General features: G+C 35.1%; 1 non-coding gene and 1 pseudogene across 1 annotated transcript; both read left to right on the forward strand.

The window, feature by feature from the left end:
- LOC124989229 (40S ribosomal protein SA-like) overlaps positions 1 to 11,272 on the forward strand; it is a 38,315-nt pseudogene extending 27,043 nt beyond the window's left edge.
- Positions 11,273 to 20,640: 9,368 nt separating this feature from the next.
- LOC124989880 (U6 spliceosomal RNA) lies at positions 20,641 to 20,743 on the forward strand. The gene has a single exon (XR_007109688.1). It is a non-coding gene; the product is annotated as a U6 spliceosomal RNA (small nuclear RNA).
- The last annotated feature ends 5,311 nt before the right edge of the window (positions 20,744 to 26,054 follow it).

A 26,054-nucleotide genomic window follows, 5' to 3' on the forward strand; every position in this document is an offset into this window, starting at 1 on the left:
TATGGAACTTTAAATAAACAATTTATGAAACTCATTCTTAAGAATAGATTTTTTAAAAATTAGTTGTAGATGGACACAATGCATTTATCTAATTTGTTTATTTTTATGTGATACTGAGGATTGAACCCAGGGGCTCCCACATGCTAGGTATCTACCACTGAGCCAAGACCCCAGCCCCCATAAGAATACATTTTGATAGAAGTAAAGAAGAAGAACTTAGGATGAAAAAAAAAGAAAAACATACAGAAATATTATTACTCAATATGCTACAAATAAATTGTCACCATCTAACTCTGGGGTTAGCACTAAGTTTTTAGTTAACAAGAAACAGAATTATACATATTGTCATTCATTCTCATTATTTTCCTTCTCTCGCAGAGCAATTGTGAAATGGGAAGACTCTGGCATTGATGTGCCTGCTTTGAATTCTAGCTCTACCATTTAAAATCTATGTAAATCTAGGTTTATCATGTAGCACCTTCCAGTTTCAATTCCCTCCTCTGAAAAATGGGCATAATAACAATGTTCATGCATGTGAAGGTTAAAGACAGGTTGCACAAGTAAATGCTCAGTTCAGTGCCTGCCAAATAAAAATCTCCAAAAATTATTTCTCATTATTCTTATCAAATGGAATACCATGAAGAAATAGAGAAATTGTGTAAGTAAATTAGAAAATAAAAGGTTTTTTTAAAAAGTTGTTCTTTGACAATAATACCCACTATAACTAAGCTCTATGATATGTTATGTTTTGCTAATCTAGACTAATAACCATTTATTGAATGACTACTAAATGTAAAACATTGTGCCATTTTCTACAGGCAATCACATTTAATCTAAGACAAACTACCCTGAAGACAAGTTCTTTCTAAGCAAGCAGATTACCATAATGTCTATTATTTATAAGCAAACAGATTACTATTATTAACACTGTAATTTAATTTCCAGGAACTTTCCTAAGGAAAAAAATCATACCTATACACAGAAATGTATGTACAATTCTTTTTTAGAGCAGCATTATCCATAGGTGTCAAAACCATGGGACTAAAATCTGATTCCTAACGTGGTAGAATCACCCTTCTGATGAAATACCACTCAGGTATTTCATAAAGCATGACAGAGAAATATTTAAGGCTATTAAAATTATTTTTAAATAGAAGTTAAAAAAGCAATATACAAAGCATTACTTAGTATTATTTCATTTGTATAAATAATCAAATGATACAAAGTACTGGCACAGAGCCTAAACCAAAAGATATTTATTAAGCATATGTAACTCTACAAATAAAGACAGCAAGGATGCTCCATGTTGCCAGAGGTAAAGGGTCTGTGAGCACCTCTGACTTCTTTTATTTCTTTGAATTCCTAAATTTTATACCATGAACTACTTTTATGATTCAAAAGAAAGAAAAAAGACATTGTGATCACCCCAATATATAAGCAATTCTAAGAAGCTCAACAGAAGGGAAAGCTTTTCTAGGAAACTCACCTGCAAAACAGGTGAGTGAGGGTTTTAAAGTTGAGATTAGAAGCACAGCCTGGACAACCTAACTCCCTTCACAGGACAGAGGGGTTCTACAACTGTTATTACATAGTCAGACATGTTCCAGGAAGTAGCTGTACAAGTTCCGATTCATCTGGACACTTAACTGTTGTCAAAAAAATCAATGCTAATTCAGTAGTTTAAAGCAAATAGACATTCTCCATCATGTTGTTCCTTGCCTGTTGTGTGAGATCCCATATGACCAATTCCTTTCAGAGTTTGGTACCAGAGGGAGCTTTGTCTTCCCTGAAGAAGCAGCATAATAAGGCAGTGTAGCATGGCTGAGAGAGAGTGTGGGCTCTGAGTCAAAGTACCCAGGCTTATCCTAAGCATTCTCAACTGCTTGTTACCTTGGTGATCTTTGTGATTTACCCTCTTTAGCCCAGGTGTCCTCATTTGGGAAATAAAAGTTATAGAAATAACTACTTTGTGGGCTTTAATGAGAACTAGATGAGATATAACATGTGTAATAGAAATTACTCATTAATATTAGCTATTTGTGTTATTGCTATAGGATAATGAGGCTTATATGACCCACAGTCTTTTCCTATTTGCATTGGCTTCCAGGGAGTCTTGAAAAAAATGTAATCCTCAATTATACTAACTTATCCCTCATGAATAGAGTATTTGCTTACTTTGCTTTTACAAGATTGTACTGTTCTATTTCTGTTTAGACATTATAGTACATTTAACACTTATCACAAAGTGACTCAAATGATTTTCTGAAGGAGGTAACTCTTTTTAAAAATCTCTATTCCATTTCTTTTTCTAGCTACCACCCTATCTTGTCTCCTTCATACCTAAACTTCTTCTAAGTATTTTCTCTGCTCACCACTTACTTTCCTTTCTTCTCAACCCACATCCACCCACAGTTTGATTTTGCTCTGCTGTGGCCCAGTGATGCCAACTCAAGTGTTTCAGTAGGCATGATAGGCCTCAATGAAGTACTCTGAGATAACTAATGACATCCAAGTAATAACTAGATGGGATGGGTATTTTCAATTCTCCTCCTAGATGACCACTCAGTACTTAACCACCAACAGTACTTGTCATTCACCATGGATCACTCCTTCCTATTTTTATATTCTCCTTGCTTTACTTCTAGGATGCCCCCCTCATTTAGTTATCCTTCAGAAGTCTGTGGTTCTTCCTTCTCTCTTTACAGACTCACTCTCCTCTTTTGGGTCATTAAATATTGATATTTTTGAGTCTTTGGAATCAGTCCTTCTTCTCTTCCCACTCTCTGCATCACACACTTAAAGATCTGCCTGGCGATTTTTCTCTTTCCCGTGTTATCACCCTCACAAAGATTCCCAAATGTCTCCAGTTCCAGACCTGTATATCCAGCTGCTTAACAGATTTCTCCATGTAGGTGTCTCAAAGGGAATTTAAGTTGTCTTCTCTCAAAAACCAAATGATAGTTTTTCCCTAGTTCTTTAAATGGTTTCATGAATCAACAGAAGTGCCAAGGAATTCCTCGTTCTTACTCCACATCTAGGCTACAATAAGGCTTGAATAATTTACTCCTCTTTCCTCCCCTGCAATGAACTTAGTAGAAGCAATTCTCACTTCATACCTAGATCTAAACCCCTTACTCTTAGACATAGGCTTAATCTGAACTACAAGACCTTGATTTCACACTGCCCTCCCTCATGTTTCCTTTGCCCCAACTTCACTGACCTCTTTGCACTTGCTTGGACTTAATGCCAGATCCTTTCCCACTTCAAGATTTTGAATATGCTGGTTCTTCTGGCTAGAACACAGTTGCACAGTTTTTATTCTCTGTTTTATTCTTACTCATACTATTTGATATCAAATGGTATTTCCTCAGGGAAATCTTGCCCACCTGCACAGGCCTGGGTCAGATCTTCAACTACATATTCTTGTAGTCAGTCCAAGCATACTCCCTTCATAGCTCATTCTGTGTTTGCAATTATGTAAGCATGAGATAATCTTAAAAATGCCTTTGCTATGTACTGTAACTTCATCAAGACAAAGACCATTTCTATTTTGCTCACCAATATTATTTCAAAGGCTCATAGAGTACAGGGTATCTGGTACATACTGAGTGAATGAACAGCATGCTTCACTCATTCACTTATCTCTACTCCTACCACCTCTACTAAGTCAGACATTTATTATCACATTTCTAGGATAACTGCAATAACCTTTTAACTGTAATCCCCCTCCAAGTCTGTTCTCCCTTCAATACACCTTACAGTTCACTGCCAGATTAATCTTTCAGACGCACAACTCTGATCATTTCATTCCCGGCTCAAGAACCTTGAGTGGTTTTCCACTGTGTACACAATAAAATCCATATTCCTCTTGGCCTCCAGCTGACCTCTCCAATCTTACTTTCCTACTAATCACAAAACTTGTGCTCTGTCAAACTGAACTGTGTACAACACATGACACTTATGTATTTTTTTTTTTTTTTGCCACAGGTTGGATTCACTTCTCACAGTTTCCTCCACCAATAATATTTTAATTATAATGCCTCTACCATTTCCACTTATTCAAACCTGGCTGAGATCTAAGAAATTCTCCTGGATTTTCCAACCACAAACCATGCCTCTTACTTCTGATTTCCCATCCTTTCTTTATTCTAAAGAAGACTGTCATTTTCTATCATTCGTAAAGGTGTTTATTATGTGCATGCTCCACTAGCCTGCAAACTCTTTAGAGACAAGACTGGAACACCCAGTCAATGCCTTATACATTAGAAGGGCTGCAAACAGATCCACTGAATTTTTCACTTATGTGAATTATTTTAGTAAGATGCCCCATGGATTATTTCATAATTAGACTTCAGGAAAATCCATCAACATCACCTCTCCTTTGAGGATAGAAGTTAGTTTTCATTGACCCAGTATGTAATTTTCTTTGTGCACTTGCTTAAATTCTTCTAATCACTAAAGTGGCAAAAAATAATACAAGAGAAAATTATACTTTTAGCCATTTCCTTCTCTTTTGACGGTAACTTCAGGAAAAGTCTGCTGCCACAGATCCTTTTGACAGAATATAATTATAGTCTATAGTTTTTATCTGTTTCTTGTTAATTCCATTTGGGGGCTCATGCTGGCAATTGAAATTCTCAAGTTTTTCTTTTTGCCTGAGCTACTGCTTCCAACTAGCTTGGACAGCTCATGCTGTGCAGCCAAGCCACCTCTCTCAATGGGCTGCTGCCTCCTCTTTTGAAGTAAGGAGGCACACCAGTGAGAGAAAGTGCCTTTCCTTCACAAATTTAAAGCATTTAAAGGCAGAAGGAGAGAAATATCCATCAGAATCACAATATGGACTGTTGTCACAATTTTATCCTTGAAATTTCAGAATCACATGAACTCTAGGAAAGTGAATTCAGATTAAGAGATCTCATAATTATGACTCTAAATTTATTTTTTACCTTTAATGTAGTTACACAAATATATTATTAGATATGAGACAAAAGTCCAATTTAGATGTAATGTTGAATTATGTATGAAGGATGTTATTATATACTGTTTGAGAATATAGAATTCTCAGACAGAAAGTGATTTCATTTCCACTTCTCAGGGACCAGGGCCTGGTATACAGATACCAGAGCAGAAGCCAAAAAAACCTATGTTCTGATTTCACCTGCTACTTATAAATCCTGAGATCCTGAGAAAAATGTTTAAATGAGTTTCAGGTTTATTTTTTCTGGAAGTAAAAAGCAATAATATCCAATCTACCTATCTCTAGATATGCATGAGAATTAAATTAGAACAAATGAAATAATGTGCCTAAAACCTAAAAGCATGCTGTAAACTAAAAGCACATGATTTTAGTATAATGTTTTCAAGTTGAGTTAATATATGACATGAAACTCAGATATTTTCAAAAATATTTACCAAAAGTCAAATTTTACCTTTCTACCTTATAAAAGAAAGTTCTTTTCTTTTCAAGCTTTGATCATCTAACTTTTTTGTTTATTTAAATTTGTTCTTTTTATTTATACATGATAGTAGAGTATATTTTGACATATTTATACAAACATGGAGTACATCTTATTCTAATTAGGATCCCAGTCTTTTGGTTGTACATGATGTGGAGATTCACTCTGGTGTAATTCATATTTCTACATAGGAAAGTCATGTCTGATTCATTCAACTGTCTTTCCTATTCTTTCATAACATGAGTATAATTTCTCCTTCAACTTATTCATATTTTCTTAGGTGAGTATGGCCACTACTTTGAGTCTTTCTCACACGGGCTAATCCTTCACAGCTGAAGCAACTCTCCTTTCCTTGATACCTTTTCCACATTTCCAACATAGAATATACACTGCTGATCCTAGAGAAGTGTAAGCCAATGGATATTTGTGAGTTTAATGATAACATTATCCAACAGTTTCTCCTTCACACACCATCCCAACACCTACTTGCTTACCTTAGCATCTTTTCATTCAACAGCAGTTATCAAGCACCTTAAATTGGGAGAAGCATTACATATTCACTACAGAGAATACAAAGTTGTGTTTCATTCTGTTCTAACTTTCCAGAAGTTTGCACATCTGGTAGAGAATATAGCACATTCAGGCAATACTGTCAGGGAATGGTTCAGTGTCAAAAAGAAACAGAGAAATTTTCTGTAATATTCTATATTAAGAAAGTAACTTGACTTCATACTGTTTCAGGATTCTGACTTGAAAGAGTATTTTCACTTCTCTCAGGAATGGTCATGTACTTAAGTCTACAAGACCTAGACTATCAGTGTTTGTTCACTTTCTTCATATGTTTAACCAACATTCTTCCATTCCAAGATCTGTATCTAATCAACACCCACCAACTTGTAAGTCTGATTAACGGCATGATGACGTTTAGGTATCACCAAAATGTCCAACATCACTAACTCTAAATGAAAGTATAATCTGATACAGTATTCTAAAATTTATTACCATTTTTAAATTCTTACTTTATTTGGAAGATGATTTAGAAAATTAAAACCCAAAGAATTTCAGAAAGTAGCCCAAGGTCCCACAATTAATTAGTGTCTAATGTGTTACTCTCTCTCCTCCCAAGCTGGTTTCTGTTTCAGCACATGTCAAAAGCAAAATTTTTTCAAGTAATATTACAAATGTTTTTAAGCTTTTATGGATAATTTCTTTTATGATTCAAATCTCTTTTCTCTCAGAAACTACACTGGACTGCATCTTTTCATAAATACTTTGTAGATTATTAGCTCATGGAAGTTAGTACCATGAATTGTATCCCAGTGTCTAATGAAATGGACATAAAAGGCATTTAGATGTTTTTTAATATTTCAAATAACAGTTACAAACAAATAGGTAAATGTCATTATTGTCAAATTATGCAAGACAGCTGAGAGAAACTATTCACTTTTTAATTGAACTTAACATATCAAGAAGATGATATTGAGGAAATAACAATGATACCACTATGCTCAACTTATTTTATTTTTGCATTTTTGGGATAGGACTCTTCTTTTGTCTGGATTCCACATAACCACTGATTTCACAGCAACTCATTATGATCATGCCTGTGTTGAACACTATGCTAATTAATAATAAATTCTAGAGATAAAATGTCCTAATATGATCTCTTTTAAAATACTTTTTCCTGAGTAAATAAGTTGGTTGGTTTCAGAAGTTATCCATGTGAATAATTTAGAAGACTGTGAATTCAGGAAAAATAAGCATCATTTAATAAATTAAAAAATTTTCACATTAGCATTTTTTTAATCAAGTTCAAGCCTTTCTTCATAATAGAATTTTAGGGTCTACTGTGTCAATAAAGGAGAAACAGAATTTTCTTCCTTCCTTGGTATTTTAATACTACATCAAATTTGTCATAATTATCCAGACTTTTTATGTTTTCATCTTTAAATTACATATGACTATTACCGGCTTGAAAAATTAGCCTTCATTTAACTCCTAATGTTTCCCTCAAAATCCATCATAATAGTTCTAAAGTAGTAATGAATTTTTTTAGCAATATGCAAGAATCACTTCATCTTTCCCCTGAAAAAACTTCTTTGAAGTCAGTCAGAGAAATCAAATAGAATAAACAGAAGAGAAGTAAAGGCTAACTTTGAAAGTGTCTACAAATGAACATAAAAACAAGATTATAACCAGGTGTGGTGGCAAACACTCATAGTCCCAGCATTCAGGGGGCTGAGCCCTGGAGGATCACTTGGACCCAGGAATTCAAGATTGGTCTAGGCAACATAGTGAGACCCAGTTTCAAAGAAAAAAAAATTGTTTTCAAAATTCTCTATGAACATTCATACACAAAAATGATTTTTTAAAATAAGATTTGAGACCTAGAAGACCTGACTTTTCAACTTCATAGCCATGTCAATTTTAACACATGTATTGGTATATAATAATGTGGGTATGGATATTATTTGTTACTATAATGAAAGAATATAATGTTCTGAATACTGATTAATTGTATATTCTAGAGCAATTGATCTCTTATTTGAACATTGAATTTCTCTGTAACCCTGTTAATTTCACATTTGCCATAAAATTAAACCAACTAGTATTCTTGGTCATAAAAAATACTCATGTAGCTTTGGGATTTTGAATTGGTGAATATTCATGATGTGTGGAAAAGCATGATACACACTATGATCTCAATCACACAAAGTGGGATTATATATCTTCTTTGTATGTTTTTTAGAATAAAATGGTCCTTATCATGTCATCCTTAATGATTTTATCCCAAGGAGATGGATGACATAGTCCTGGAGGGACGCACAACCTGGAGGGACACGTCCAACTAAGCTGCTTGTGACTGGATGACTTTGTTCTTTGCTTGTGTTTTTATTTTTCCTGTAATGCACACATTAACATTTAAAAAATAAATGCTATTTTAAAAACAAAACCAAAAAAATTTAACCAACTAATATTTCTCATTCTGCAGTTGCTGTTAATTATTGTACAATATGTTCCAATAATCTAAAGGCAGCACTATGTAGGGCTATATAGAACTTGCAAAAAAAGAAACAGAAAAATGGGAGAAATGAGGTAATCTGTAAACTGCCTAAATTACAAGTTTTAAAAAATGGTCAAGATCCTTATCCAAAAACTTTTATAGTTTTAAAAATGCATTTAATACAAAAATCATATGAAATTATTACTAAATATCATATGGTAGGCAGAGGATGTTCTCTTAAGGGTATAGCAAAAGTTCATGAATAGAAGAATAAGTGTTATCTGTGTTGGCAGGGATACTTAAAAAAAAAAAAAAACACTCAGATACTTCCTAGTTAAGGCAAACATGTTAAGAACAAACCAGATTGCTCAGCTTTAATTTTTCAAGCATAATAAAAATGAACAGTGGGCACTTTCATTTTTCCTTTGGAGGATGGCACTGGTCAGAGGACTCCTATCAATCCTTATTTACTCAGGATTCTGCCATATCTTATAGCATGAACTCTCTGATGCCACTGATTTCACAGCACCTTACTATGATCACATCATGAGTAATTGGCAAAATCTTGATTTATATGATATAAACTGAACAATGCTTATGGCACATCATAAAACATCTAGGACTATGTCATCCATCTCCGTGGGATAAAATCATTAAGGATGACATGATAAGGACCATTTTATTCTAAAAATCATACAAAGAAGATATATAATTTGACACCAATATTTGCATTAGTGAAAATATTCATGATTCATGTAATATTTATACACAAACTTTCTTTAAGGAAAGTGTTTTCCTTAAAGTGTAATTGTTCTCAAAGCAGATCAAACACGTTTTATTAACAGAGGCTACATAGCATTTAATAGCAAAGCTAGCACTGGATTCCAGGTTGACTATTTCTTATGCAGTATTCTATGCCACAGTTCATTTATTTCTTCTTCAGTTATCTGATGAATAACTACTATGTATGAAATACAGCACTTCACACTGTAAAGATAATGTGGACCTTGAAGTTTGAAGCTTCTAGTTTTGAAAATAAGGTCACCCGTTATTAAATGTATGACTGTAGGCAAGATCCATGGCCTCTCTGAAACTTTCTTTCATTTACAGTGAGGATAATGCCAATCTCACTGGGTTGTTTTGAGGAATAAGTTGGATGATGCAAGTTGGTAAAATGTTTAATATATGCTGGATGCTCAGGAAATGTGAAAGATGAAGAGAAGAAACAAGAGGATAAGGAGAAAGTAAGTGAAACAGTGAAGATATCATTATTTGATCCTCATTTCACCCCTCCACTTATAATCACTGTTATTTTAGTCACTTTCTTATCTCCCCAAATTCAAAATACAGGCACTAGAGAAGTCCAAGTTCAATATAGATGACATCAACAGATTACTATCAATTGCAGGGAACTAGAGATTATATTTCTGTCTCAACTCTTTAATCTGTTCTTTGCATTGGGCTTCTTTATCTTGTTTATCTCCCTCCTTCTCTCTGATACCAGCTCTTCCTTGATTCCCATTACGTTCCTTGACCCTGATTTTGTTTTCCTCCATTCCTCCTTACCTTCCATGCTCTCTCTTCATTTTCCTGTCTTCTAAATGTAGTGTTTCCTCAAAGTTCTATCCTAGAAATTTATGTCTTCTTTCTTTCTATCCTCTTTCCCCATTATCTCATCTATTTTCGTAGCTTCTGCAGTTGAAACCTGCTCATGTTACCCCAGTAGTTCCCTGTGCCCCAAATCTTCATTTTCGTCTGTTTGACATCTCATCTGAAGCTCCCTTCATTGATCTCTGTGCCCCAAATCTGCATTTTCACCTGTTTGACATCTCACCTGAAGTTCCCTTCATTGGTCCATGACTTCACAGGACAGCTCTCATTCATACTTTACCCTGTGCTATGTCCTGGGAGGCTGACTTAAGTGGATGACATTAACAGTTCTCTTGCTCTTTTGGCTTGCTCTTTTGGCTGGCCAATGGAGATTCCAAGCAAGAAGTTCCCATGGATTACCTGTATCCCTCTACTAAAGATTTATGCTCTAGCTTTCCATCCTCCTCAGGGAGAGTGTCCATATGACATTATTCTTGAATCCATCATAACTCAAAGGGAAACTATCATATTGACCAGAGCCCCATGATGTCCTGCAAATGAAGAAAGAGGTTGCCCTCAAATTTCTTGCAGTAGGAACCCAATGAGGTGGCAATAATCTTGATTTCCAGATGCAATAGTACATCTACCAAAGGTAAAGTGATGGCATCTACATCATAAATCTGAAGAGGACCTGGGAGAAGTTTCTGTAACAGCTTGTGCCACTGTTACCATTGAAAAACCTGCTGATGCCAATATCATAGTCATCAGAAATCATGGCCTGCGGGCTATGCTGAAGCTTGATGCAGCCACTGGAGCCATTCCTATTTCTGGTCATTTTACTCCTGGAATCATCACTACCCAGATCCGGGCAGCCTTCTGGAAGCTACATCCTCTAGAGATTATGATCCCAGAGCTAATCACTAACCTCTCACAGAGGCATCTTATGTCAACCTCCCCACCATTGCCCTGTGTAACAGATTCTCCTTTGTACTGTGAAGACATTGCCATCCTGTGCAACAGTGAGGGGGTTCACTCCATGGCTATGATATGGTGGATACTGGCCTAAGAAGTTTTGCACATGTGTGGCACCATCTCCCATGAACGCCCATAGGAGGTTCTGCTCCATCTATACTTCTACAGAGATGCTGAATATATTGAAAAAGAAGAGCAGGACACTTTTGAAAACAATTGTGACCAAAAGGGAATTCGGGGTGATTATTAATCAATCAAATAGAGTAATCTATTGATGACTTTACAGTCCTCACAATCAAATTACTTCGTCAGTTCCTGAGTTTTCTGGTACTCAGCCAAAGTTTCAGATGGTCTTCAGGTGTTCAGGTACTCTTTGTACCTATTCAGCCATTCACTTTTGAAGGCTAGAGGACCCAAGTGGTCACTGAAGACTGGTCTGTACTCCCACTCCTCAGGCTATTTAATGGGTAGGAACAACCACTAAATCATCTTAAGCTGTTCTTCTAAAGATATGTGAGCAAAATGGACATCATGGAGTCACAAATAACAAAAAACAGCCTGCTCCTGGCATAAAAACAGATATAGAGGAAACATATAAAAATCCAAAAAGCCATCTGATATTTGGAAAAGGTACCAAAAACATACTTTGGAGAAAAGACAGCCCCTTTAAAAAATGGTTCTGGGAAAATTTTATCCATATGTAGAAGACTGAGACTAAATCTATATCTCTTCACTCTTATAGTTTGGATCTAGTACATTCCCTAAAATCTCATCCATTGAAGACTTGGTCCTCAAAGCAGCAATGTCCAGAGTTGGAGATTTTGGGAAGTAATTTGATTGTAAGGACTGTAAAGTCATCAATGGATTACTCCATTTGATGGATTAATAATCAGAATGGACTACTGGGAAAAGGTGGAAACTGCAGGCAGGTGGGGCATGTGTGGAGGAAGTAGGTCACTGAGGACATGCACTTGTGGACTATGACTTGTCCCTGGCATGCGCACTCTAGTTCTCTCTCCTCTCTCTCTTTCTCCTGCTCTCCCTCCCTCCCTCCTGATTCCTGGCTGCCAGGAGCTGAACAGCTGTCTTCTACCTTGTCTTTCTACCTCACCAGAGCCATAGCAATGAAACTGGCTGACCACGAACTGACACCATGAGCCAAAATAAATCTTTTGTACTCTGAGTAGTTCTTGTCAGGTATTTTTGTCACAGCAATAAGAAGCTAACACAGTCACCTTCTGCAAAAATCAACTCAAAATGGATCAAAGACCTAACTGTAAGACCTGGAAGTTTGAAACTGCTAGAAGAAAATAAAAGGGAAACACTTTAAGACATAGTCACATGCAATACTCCCTGAATAGAAATCCAATAATTCAGGAACTGATAACAAGAATTGACAGAGGAGTAACATCTAGAATATATAAATAACACAAGAAACTTAACACCAAAGCAAAAACAAAAACAACACCCAACCTACCCAATCAATAAATGTCCAAATGAACTGAACAGACTTCAAAAGAAGTATGAATGGTCAATAATTACATGAAAAAAATGTTCAACATTTTTAAGCATCAGAGTACAAACCTAAAGGAATTAAAGGTATCACACTGTATACCTGTGGTTATCATCACATGATCACAATAACCAAGTTATGTAATCAGTCTCAGTGCTCATCTATAGATGAATGGATAAAGAACACATGATACACACACACACACACACACACACACACACACACACACATACACACACACACAGGAGTATTATTCAGTCATAAAGAGAAAGGAATCATGTGATGTGAAGGAAAATAGAACTGTAGATCATAATGTTAAGTGAAACAAGGCAAACACAAAGAGATAAGTATTGCATGTTTTCCCTTATATGTAGAATATAGGAGAAACAAAGAAGGCATGAATGTCATTGGAGACAAACAGGGAAAAGGAAGGGAGTAGAGGAGAGGAAGAGAAGGGTAAGGGAGGGTAACAGGGGTGTTGATATGACCAAAGTGTATTATTTTCATGTAAAACTATGCCACAAAGAAAACCATTATTCTATATAATTAAAATGAGGAAGAAGAAGGAGAAGAAGAAGAAAAAAAGAAAAAGAAGGAGGAGGAAGAGCAGGAGGAGAAGGGGGAAGAATAATAATGAGAAGGAGAAGGAGAAAGGAAGGGGAAGGGGGATGAGATGATTTTGATCTATACAAGTCTCTGCTGGATTCAAGTCATATTTCTGTTCCAAACCATTAAACATAGGCATGGTGATGGTCACTGTTCTAAGTAGTCCCAAAGAACTGCATTTTCTATTCCCTGTGGTTCTAACATCCTGTTTACACCTTTGAAAATAGTTCCTTTATTACTTTTCTCAATTACCATTGAGAATTCCATTTGCTTTTTGTCTGGGTTCTATGTGATGCTTCTTAAATCTTTACTCTCCAATTATACCCACTTCTTATTAATCCAGGCACTGGAGTACTGGAATAGTTTCAAAATTCATCTTCTCCCTTCTCATCTCTCTCTAGTTCAATTTCTGCCAGACCACATTCTCTGAACCATAGTACCAGACCTACTCTTCTTTCCTTAAACTCTTTCAATAGTTTCCCATTTTCAAGTAAATGTAATATTAAGGTCCTTCTGCACTAAGGCCATCATGTCTTTCTACCTTTATTTCCCACCACTTCCCCCAGTGCACTCTATGCTCCAAATGCATTCATCTACTCAATAATCCTCCAAAACATAGGTCACCTTCCAGTCATTGCTTTTTCCATTCACTGCTTCCTTTAGAACCTTCACTCTAACCAATCAACATTCTCTCTCGCAGCCCCCTTAAATGCCATCCTTTCCATGAATTTCAATTATACTAATTAGGTTCTAATTTTCAAATTCTATATAAATTATTTAAACTTTTCTCATTTTTTCTTCTGTTGCCATTGTTTGTTGTCTAGACCCAGTTTTGAATTGTAAGCTTCTTGAAAATAAGACCTCTATCTTTTCCCATTTTTTAAGTATATTCATCTTACACCTAGTACTCATTAAATATGTAATCATCAGATGGAAAGTTAAATTCTTATAATCTTGTCACAGGTTATATACATATTTCTAAGTCTTCATACTTCTGGAAAAAGTGATAGAAAATATGACCCTACATATTACATAAATGGTGTTTGTGACCCTGGATCTTGGTATAACATGTCTCTCTGGCAGTTGTATACACATATCATCCTTTACATCTGTATTTGTAATTTTGCTTCTTTGAGTAGTCAAAGGAGGGAATTTCCTCATTTATTTTATAATTGTACATCCCATGCAGCAAAGAACCAAGTACGTGTGGGACTTTGCTGTGTTGGTTTTGCTCCACATGTCATGTAGGACTCTAAAGAAGGAGAGCTATCACAAAGTCTAAACTAACATCAGAAGTCCAAAGTGCCAACTGTAAAGACACAAGATGAAAAGGCAGGCTCTTCTGGCCTACTTGCTACTCTGTTTATAGTAGGTCATTACTGCTCAGAATCCAGGACAGAGCAAGAATAGAACTTTCAGCCTTAAAAAAAAAAGAAAAGAAAAGAAAAAAAAAAGTTGTACACAGCTTAAATCTAGCGTAACTCTCATTTTCATGTTAGCCATGTTGCTCAAGGTTTCTAGTGACTCATTTGCTATAACAAAACAGAATATCAGAAGGTGATTAGAAGATAAAATAGTTTGCCTATTGGCATTCACAAGTTCTTTCAATTATGCATTAAGTAATAATTTGAAGAGTGCCTATAATATGCTAGGTATGGAAAAGGAGCAAATGATTAAGAAATAAAGTAATAAAAATACTAAAGAAATACTTCAGAGAATTTGTAGTCTAGTTCAGTAGTCATAAAAGATGAACCCTTCTTTAGGAAAAAAAATCTAAAAAGTCTATTTTCTACACTTTTATTCATCATAATATTAGAAGTCCTAGTCAAAGCAATCAGGCAAGAGAAAGAAATAAGGGGCATCCATCAGGAAAAAAAGGGAGTCAAATTTTCACTGTTTTCAGATGACATGATTTTATACATAGAAAACCCCAAGTGCTCCAACAAAAATACTATTAGAATAAATGATGTTAGCAAAATTGCAGGCTACCAAATCAACATACAAAAAAACAACATCAATGCTGTACACTAATAATGAATTATTTGAAATAGCAATCAAGAAAGCAATTCCATTTACAATAAATATAATATACCTAGGAATAAATTCAACCAAAAAAGTGAATGATATCTACAATGAAAACTATAAAAATGTAGACATTCTGTGTTGTTCAAAAATTGGAAAACACATTATTAAATGTCCATACTATCTAAATGATAATGATACACAAATTCAATGCAATCCCTATCAAAACACTGATGATATGATTCACAGAATTTGAAAAAAACAAACCTAAAATCTATATTGAACCACCAAAAAACACTGAATATTAAACCAATCTTTGCAAAAATAACAAAGCAGGAGGCATTACATCATCTGATTTTAAAACACATTACAAAGTTGTGCTAATCAAAACAACATGGAATTAGCATAAAAACAAGTATATAGACCAATTAAACAGAACAGAGAATACAGAAATAAACCAATGCTTCTATAGTCAACTGATATTATGGTTTAGATGTGGTGTCCCCAGAAGCTCACATGTGAGACAATGCAAGCTTTGGAGAAGAAATAATTGGGTTATAGCTTTAAACTATTCAGTGAATTAATCCCTGATGGGATTAACTGAGTGGTAACTGGAGACAGTTGGGGTGTGGCTAGAGGAAGTGGTTCACTGGGGCTGTGGCTATGGGGTATATATTTTGTATCTGGGAGTGGAATCTCTTTCTCTCTCTACTTCCTGATCACCATGTGAGCCGCTTCTCTCTGCCATCTTCCACCATGATGTTCTGCCTCACTTTGAGCCTCAAGGAAAGAAGCCTGCTGCCTATGGATTGAAACCTCTAAAATCTTAACTCCTTAAATAAACTTTCCCTCCCTTACAGTTGTTCTGGTTGGATCCTTTAGTCACAACAGCAAGAAAACTGACTGAAACAACTGGTTTTCAATAAAGGCGCTAAGAACACACATTAGGAAAAGGACTATCTTTGCAATAAGTGGTACTAGGAAAATTAGATATCCACTCACAGAAGAATGAAATGATCCCTGTCTCTCACCAGTTACAAAAATCAACTCAAAATGGAGTACATACTTAAATGTAAGACTTGAAACTATGAAACTACTAGAAGAAAATAAAGTCTTCAAGACCTAGACAAGAATTTTTTGGACAGAAACCCCATAGCAAGGAAACAAAAGCAAAAGTAGATAAATGGGATTATATTAAACTAAACAACTTCTACCAAGCCAAGGGAATAATCTAACATACAAAAGAGAAAATCTACAGAAAGGGAGACTATATCTGCAATATACCTTTGACAAGGGGTTAATATTCACAATACGTAAGGAACTTCAAATCTCAATAGCAAAGGATAATAATACTAATACACAATTTTAAAATAGGCAATGGACCTAAATAGACATTTCTCAAAAGAAATACAAATAGCAAACAGGTATGTTGTGGTTTAGATATGAAGTGTCTTCCAAAAGTTCATGTACATAAATCAATGTAAGAACATTCAGATGTGAAGTGATTGGATTATGAGAACCTAAACTTAATCAGTGCATTAATCTCCTGATAGGGATTGACTAGGTGTCAGTTGTAGACAGGCAGGTGTGGCTGGTGGAGGTGGGTCATTGGGGACATGCCTTTGGGGATTATATTTTGTCTCTGATAAGTAGCATTCTCTCTCTGCTTCCTTGTTACCATGTTCTGAGCTGCTTTCCTCCACCACACCCTTCAGTTTTTATGCTCTGCCATAACTTGGACCCAGTCTATGGACTGAGACTTCTGAAACTATAAGCCCCAAATAATTTCTTTTCCTCCAATTATTCTTGTCAGATATTTTGATCACAGTGACAAAAAAACTGACAGAAACATGTATATGAAAAATGTTCAATTAATCATCAGGGAAATGAAAATCAAAATCACAGTGAGGTATGATCTCATCTCACCAAGAATGGGTTTTATTACAAACAAAAAAGATGAAAAGTGCTGGTGAGGGTGTGGAGAAAAGGGAATGCTTACACACTGTCGGTAGGAAAGTAAGTTAGCATAGTCATTATGTAAAACATCATGTAGGTCCTCAAAAAATTAAACAGAACTATATACGATTCAGCAATCCCACTAGTGTGTATATAGCCAAAGGAAACAAAATCAATGTGTCAGTGACATCTTCAATTCCATATTTATTATAGACTATTCACAATAGCCAAGAAATAGAAACAGCTGTAGTATCTATTAACTGAAAAATGGGTAGAGAAAATGTGGTACAAATACTCAATGAAATACTAGTCAACCATTAAAAAGAATGGAATCCTGTCATTTTTGAAAGCATGGATAGAAATGGAGATAATTTATGTTAAGTGAAATGTCAGACACAAAAAGAAAGTGCCACATGATCTTACTCATATGTGAAATCTAGAAATATTAATCTCATAGTTGATAATATAATGGTGGTTACCAGAGGCAGGGGAAAGTAGGAGCAGACGTGGGAAAAGTTGATCAATGCTAAGTTAAAGTTATGTAGGAGAAAAAAGTTCTGGTGTGCTATAGAACAGTAGGGTTGCTGTACATAGCGATATTGTACTCTCTATCTCACAAAACTAGAAGGATTTTGAATGTTTTTACCATACATAAATGATAAACATTTGAGGAGATAGATATATTTAACCTTATTTAAACATTACAAAATGTATTTATGTATCAAAACAGCTCATGGTACCCATAAATATGTACAATTTTTATTTTTTTATGTATCAGTTAAAAATAAACTTTAAAAGTCTATGGAAGGCTAGGTATAGACAATAAAAGAAGTGCATCAATTGGTGAAGTGTTCTGGGAGATTAGAAAAAGTCAATTTAAATTTTAAGAAAGAAGAGAGTCTAAAAAATGCTATTCCCTCATCTTTATTTTGCTATAGTAACCTAAATATTAAAGTATATGCAAAATAAAACATTTATAATATTACTTTTATAGTGGTTTCTTTCTTCTAAATAACTATATGCATTTATTACTCAGACCCATTTCTGAACCTAACTTTTCAGTAATAAGAGCAAAATGAATGTGCCTGAAATTGCTTACCTGGTGATGGAATGGCTAGAACCAGGATTTGCTGTTACCCTGCCTTTCCCTACCCAAGCAATCTGAGCAGTTATAAAGAATCCCACTGTATAAAATGTTAAGTGATATATAAAAAATATATCATTATATGAAATGAGAAAATGATGAATGAATGAATTCCTTGGCAGTTACAACCTTAATTGTTAGGTGGGAAGTACTTTGCTTTTTTTATCATCCTGAAGCATCTCCATGGAACCACTGGGCTCCCAGGAACAATATTTGAAATCCTGTTCCATCACTAGTCCACTTGCCTCTTTGATTGATTCAGTAATATTCTGCTGAATGGCAGTGCTCTCTCTTCTTCATAACAATAGAAAGTCTTCATCAACACTTTCTTGTTGAAAAAAAAAATCACTGTCGATACTCTGGTAAGGATATCAACTGAAGAAACCCACAGTGGATTTGCACTAAGCCTCCACAAATGGGGAGTCCAATGGTTCAGAGGATGTGAATTCGAGTAGTAGTAGTTGTTTGATCTGGTCCTCAACAAATAACCACAGTGCATGGATTAGATGTCATAACAAAATTAGGTGGTTGGCTCTCATCCTCTAGGACACTAACAACCAATTTTGGCCTTTATATAAAACCTGATAATTTTCAAGTAGACCAGCTTTCCCTTACTTTTTCTGTTTTACACAGAAGCAATACAAAGCTTCCCTTTGCCAGGTGAACATCCTGAATGACTTAATTGAATATCAGGAGCAGTGACACCCCAGAGAGGGTTCTATTTCAGTTGAATGACCTTCAGTGACTTTCTGGCTGCCTAAGGGCCAGACCTCAAACAGCAAAAGATTCTGTTTGTGCCTAGCTTCTGAGAATAGCTTACATGAACCCTCAGTTTTGATCTAACCTAAAGAGTAATCATTCCTGTGTATGAAGTTACAATGTCACCAAAAGCAGTTTAGTTTCACCTGCTGAGTTCAAAAAGTCTGAAAGAAAAAAAAAAAAGGAATGATGTGCAGAGAGATAACTGCAACATACAAAATGAAAGAATTTTTAATACTAATTACCTGAGTTAAAAATAAGTAGAGACACAATGACATTACTAAATATTACATGGAAGGAGACTAAATAAAAAGAAAATAATGTCTACTTGATATAAGAATAAATACAGCAAAGGAAAATTAATCACTGAAATAAAGTACATTGCCTGGAAATGTCAACTGAAGCAGAAGAGCAAAAGCTCGCTTGACATTTTATATCCAGCATGTGCGTTTTCCTAAATTCCTCTTCCTATGTGTTTTCATCAAACACTTGCAGAGAAGGACCAAGTCTACAACATGCTGTGAGAAAAAGAAAGAGAAAAGAATTAATGACCAGAAGCTAATAGTAAAAACTGCATGGAAGGATAAGGGGTTTGGACAAAGAAAATTATTTAAACAGAATATTCTTCTAAATCTATGAATCCATTCTTTTTATCATTTTATTGGCATAAAGGAAAAGTTAAAACATAAGCATTGGTACTGATCTTTCATTATATAGATCTGATCTAAGTCTATAATTGCCTAAAGAACAGCTTAATTCAAAATGAAATGAAAGTAGCAATATAGCATCATTAGCAACAAAAATCAAAATGTCTTATCTGTTAAGTAGATATGATCACAAATTAAGTTAGAAGCTGTCTTCTAAACACTAAAGTCAGGATGGATGGTGGTCTGCTTCCAATGTTTAGTCTTAGTTTTACAGTAGTATGAGGCTATGCTTTAGAAATCATGTTAGCACATTTTTCTAACCTTGGCTGAAGTCTCTTCCTCTGATTTCAGACATAACGTCACATGTGTGAATACAGGTGTTACAGATTGAATTTAATTGCTACAAAAACTCATGTTAGATCCTAACCTCCTGTACCTTAGAATGTGTCTTTATTTGGAAATAGGGTTTTTGTAGATCTAATAATACAAGAATACTGTATATTATGTTAATACAATAATAATAATATAATAATAATACTGTATTAGCACAATAATATAATAATACTAGACTAAGATGTTTCCCCAGTCCAATATAACGAGTGTCTTACAAGAAAGGGAATATTTGGGCACAGACATGCATTCAGAGAAAACACCAGGTAAAGATGAGTTCAGTTGTTATAAGAATAGGGACTAGGAAAAATATTAGCTTCAGATTGAAAGTGGTCTGCCAATACATCGGTCTTGGATTTCTGGAGTACAGAACTGTGACACAATAAAGTTCATTAATTAAGCCACTCACTTTGTGGTCCTAGGAATTCAATGGTATTGTAAATATTTGATTAGATTAATAAATTAATAAATTACTGGTTTGTTTACTATTAGTCTCACTCCTATGGTAGGAAAGTCATTAGAACTGGTAGGTCCATTTAAGGATATTAGTCTCACTTTACATTGAAATCTATAAGTGGTGCTTGTTTTAGCAACATGTATAGAACAATTAGAACAATACAGAGAAGATTAGCACAGCTCTTGCACAAGGATAACATGCAAATTTGTGAACCAGTTCACATTTTTGGAAATACCAGGTGACCCAGCTATTCTACTCTTTTGGTATTTGTCCAAAAGAATTAAGCATACTGTAGTAGCATATGCACACCTGTGTCTATAGCAGTGAAATTCACAGTAGCCAAGTTATGGAACCAGCCTTAGTGCCCTTCAACAGATAAGAAAATGTGGTATATACACACAACAGAGTTTTATTCTGCCATAAAGAAGAATGGAATTGTGTCATTTGCTGTAAATAGATGGAACAGGACAACATCATGCTAAGTGAAATAAGCTAGACTCAGAAAGTCAAGGGTTGGATGTTGTCTCTCATATGAAAAGAGAGTGAGGAAAAATAGCAATTTAAGAAGAAAGGGATCTCATGAAAATAGAAGGAGGACCAATAGAGCAGAGGCAGGGGATCAAGAGGGAAGGAGAAGGAGAGGGCATGGAGAAGAACTGAAGAACAAAATCTACTATAGATTATGCTATGTCCACTTAAAAATATACCACAATGAACACCATGTGTGTGTGTGTGTGTGTGTGTGTGTGTAATTATAATGCACTAATTAAAACAATAATAAAATAATAACAATAAAAGGGAGATCTGTAAAGTGGATCAAAGATATCGGGCAGGGAGGAGGGAAGGGAAAGAGAGGACACCAGACAATGAGATTGATCAAATCATGCACATGTATAGATATGACATAATGAATTCTACTATTATGTGTAATTATAATGTTCCAATTACAAAAAAAAAGCCCTATAGGTGAAGCACAGCTTATGACCAAACCACTCAAGATCAAGTGAATTTTTGTTAGATTGGAATATTACTAGGAAATAGCTTTATACAACTCCTGAAATACCCTAAAATCAGAAAAAAATAAGCACCCAAGTTATTTTAACCCTTAACTACGAAAGAAATATATGCATTTTTATTTTCCTAGAGAAAGATACACCATTGGATCACTGACTTTGCCAGTTGATGAATAAAATTTCAAAAGGAAACCAGTTTCTACAGTACCTTTCCAGATCCTTGAGTAAAAACTGTGATAAAAAGATTCTGCATATGAACCACTAAAGCTATGCTTCATGAATAAAATAGCAGAAGCAAAACAAATGGATGTACATTCTCAGAATGGCAGATGGTGAGCATACAGAATAAAGCATGTCCAGTTTTATGGTCAACTTGAAATTATAAACCTTGAGAACTATGTGGGGCTATAATTATATTGTTGAAATACAATAGAATATGGCAGATAATATCCACTAAAAGAGATTTACTGAAAATCTATTACTTGCTTATATATTAACAGCTCTTTAATAAATATTATTTCCTAAATATGAAATGTGCTGGCAACACAAATGGAAGTAAAACTCTCATGAGTCATATGTATGAAATGTTTTGCCCTAAAATGATATTTAGAACATTAAGAAGATGAAAAGTAGGATAGGAGTGTATTTTATGATAACAATTTTTGCTACTACTTGATTTTTTATGTTATTGATCCATTTTTAATCTACAGATTTTACAGATCATCTATCTAATTTTTTTAGTTTTATTTACTGAAATGCAATTCATATATGTAATACAATTATGTACCAGTCTATGATCAGTTCTGAGTTCTGATAAATGCATAGAATTTTGTAACCCTCATCAAAACAAACATGATAGATCCTCTCCCCATATAACTCCCCTGTGCATCTCCAAAATCTAATCCTCTCTCTACCCCCATTACTTGGCAATCACTGATCTGATTCTGCCTTATTTGAGAATCTCATGCAAATGAAATCATCCAATAAAAAGCCATTTCAAACTGGCTTCTGTCACTCAATATAATTAATGTTCTGGATCTATTCATATCATTGCATGTATCAGTAGTCGATCTCATGGATGAGTTGTATTCCATTTTATGGATGCACAGCAACTTGTTTATCTATCCACCAGCTGAAAGATATTTGGGTTGTTCCTGGTTTGGGAATAAATAAAACTGCTATAAACATTAGTGTACTTTTTTTTCATTTCTCTCAAAAATATCTAAGAATGGGAATACTAAAACTTATGGTAAGCATACCCTCAACTTCATAAGAAATCACCTACTGTCTTCCACAGAGGTTACACAATTTTGAATTCCTTATCAGCAGTGCTCAGAGTTCCAGTTGCAGGGTAGGGGTAGCTCAGTGATAGAATGTGCACGTGTTTACTATGAGGGAGGCCCTGGATTCAACCCACATCATCAAAGAAACAATAAAAATTGCTTCACATACTTGATAGAACTTACTACTGTCAGTTTTCATTTTGTATTTTAACTATTCTAGCAAGTGTGTACTGGTGACATATTACAAATTTACTTTGCATTAATAACAAATGTTATTTAGAATTATTGTGTATGTTTATTTGTGATTCAGACCTCATTTTTTGGCAAAGTGTATGTTAAAAACTTTTTTACTCATTTTTTTCAGGGACACAAACAAAAGTTTATTTAGAGAAGCAGAGACACATGCAAGGGAGAATGTGGGTCATCTGCACAGGGAGAGACACCCTCTTTTACTCATTTTTCCGAGGTGCTGGGGATTCGAACCCGAGCCCGTGGTCACACAAGGCAAGTTCTATGCAAGCCGAGCTGTTGTCCACTTCTTTTACTCATTGTTGAAATGAATATGTTCAATTTTGATTATTGTCTTTTGAGAATTCTTTTTATATTCAAGATACTAGCCTTTTATAAGGTATATAATTTGAAAATATTTTTACTTTCTCTGTGGCTTATCTTTCCTTTTATTGTAAACAAATGGGATACATGTTGTTTGTACATTGAGTCAAGGCATGCCATTTTTGTAATCATAAATTTACATAGGGTACTGTTGTTTGATTCATTTTGTTATTTTTTCCCACCACTCTTTTCCCTCTATACAGTCCTTCCTTCCTCCATTCTTGCCACCCTCCTTAACCCTAACCCTAAACCTAATCCTAGCCCTAACACTAACCCCCCGAACCCCCATTATGTGTCATTATCCGCTTATCAGCGAGATCATTCGTCCTTTGGTTTTTTGAGATTGGCTTATCTCACTTAGCATGATATTCTCCAATTTCATCCATTGGCCCGCAAATGCCATAATTTTATCATTCTTTATGGCAGAGTAATATTCCATTGTATATATATGCCACAGTTTCTTTATCCATTCATCAATTGAAGGACATCTAGGTTGGTTCCACAATGTGGTTACTGTGAATTGAGCAGTTATGAACATTGATATGGCTGTATCTCTGTAGTATGCTGATTTTAGGTCCTTTGAGTATAGGCCAAGGAGTGGGATAACTGGGTCAAATGGTGGTTCCATTCCAAGCTTTCTTTTTTTATTATTATTATTATTTTATTGTAAACAAATGGGATACATGTTGTTTCTCTGTTTGTACATGGCGTAAAGGCATACCATTTGTGTAATCATAAATTTACATAGAATAATGCTGTTTGATTCATTTTGTTATTTTTTCCCTTCCCCCCACCCCTCCCACCCCTCTTTTCCCTCTATACAGTCCTTCCTTCCTCCATTCTTGTCCCCCTCCCTAACCCTAACTCTAACCCTAACACTAACCCCTCCCACCCCCCATTATGTGTCACCATCCACTTATTAGCAATATCATTCATCCTTTGTTTTTTTGAGATTGGCTTATCTCACTTAGCATGATATTCTCCAATTTCATCCATTTGCCTGCAAATGCCATAATTTTATCATTCTTTATGGCTGAGTAATATTCCATTGTATATATATACCACAGTTTCTTTATCCATTCATCAATTGAAGGACATCTAGGTTGGTTCCACAATCTGGCCATTCCAAGCTTTCTGAGGAATCTCCACACAGCTTTCCAGAGTGGCTGCACTAATTTGCAGCCCACCAGCAATGTATGAGTATACCTTTTTCTCCACATCCTCTCCAACACATATTCTTGCTTGTGTTCTTGATAATCGCCATTCTAATTGGGGCGAGATGGAATCTTAGGGTAGTTTTGATTTGCATTTCTTTTATTACTAGAGATGTTGAACATTTTTTCATATATCTGTTGATTGCTTGTACATCTTCTTCTGTGAAGTGTCTGTTCATTTCCTTAGCCCATTTGTTGATTGGGTTATTTGTATTCTTGGTGTAGAATTTTTTGAGTTCTTTATAGATTCTGGAGATTAGTGCTCTATCTGAAGTATGAGTGGCAAAGATATTCTCCTACTCTGTAGGCTCTCTCTTCACATTACTGATAGTTTCCTTTGCTGATAGAAAGCTCTTTAGTTTTAATCTATCCCAGTTGTTGATTCTTGCTTTTATTTCTTGTGCTATGGGAGTCCTGTTAAGGAAGTCTGATCCTAAGCCAACATGTTGAAGATTTGGACCTACTTTTTCTTCTATAAGATGCAGGGTCTCTGGTCTGATTCCGAGGTCCTTGATCTATTTTGAGTTGAGTTTTGTGCCGGGTGAGAGATAGGGGTTTAATTTCATTCTGTTGCATATGGATTTCCAGCTTTCCCAGCACCATTTGTTGAAGAGGCTATCTTTTCTCCATTGCATATTTTTGGCCCCTTTGTCTAGTATGAGAAAACTGTATTTATTTGGGTTTGTGTCCACGTCCTCTATTCTGTACCATTTATCTACCTGTCTATTTTGGTACCAATATCATGCCATTTTTGTTACTATTGCTTTGTAGTATAGTTGAAGTTCTGGTATTGCAATAACCCCAGCTTCATTTTTCCTGCAAAGGATTGCTTTAGCTATTCTGGGTTTCTTATTCTTCCAGATGAATTTCATGATTGCCTGTTCTATTTCTGTAAGGTACGTCATTGGGATTTTAATTGGAATTGCATTGAATCTGTATAGCATTTTTGGTAGTATGTCCATTTTGACAATATTAATTCTGCCTATCCAAGAACATGGGAGATCTTTCCATCTTCTAAGATTTTCTTTAATTTCTTTCTTTAGTGTTCTGTAGTTCTCATTGTAGAGGTCTTTCACCTCTTTTGTATTTTATTGTTTTCGATGTTATTGTGAATGGGGTAGTTTTCCTAACTTGTCTTTCTGAAGATTCATCACTTATGTATAAAAATGCATTGGATTTATGAGCATTGATCTTGTAACCTGCTACTTTACTGAGTTCACTTATGAATTTTAAAAGTTTGCTGGTGGAATTTCTGGATTCCTCTAAATATATAATCATGTCATCAGCGAACAGGGATAGTTTGAGTTCTTCTTTTTCTATTTGTATCCCTTTAATTTCTTTGGTTTGTCTAATTGTTCTGACTGGAGTTTCAAGGACGATGTTGAATAGAAGTGATGAAAGAGGGCATCCCTGCCT

This window comes from Sciurus carolinensis, chromosome 7 (genome assembly GCF_902686445.1).
Source record: "Sciurus carolinensis chromosome 7, mSciCar1.2, whole genome shotgun sequence".
In the NCBI taxonomy this organism is placed as follows: domain Eukaryota; kingdom Metazoa; phylum Chordata; class Mammalia; order Rodentia; family Sciuridae; genus Sciurus; species Sciurus carolinensis.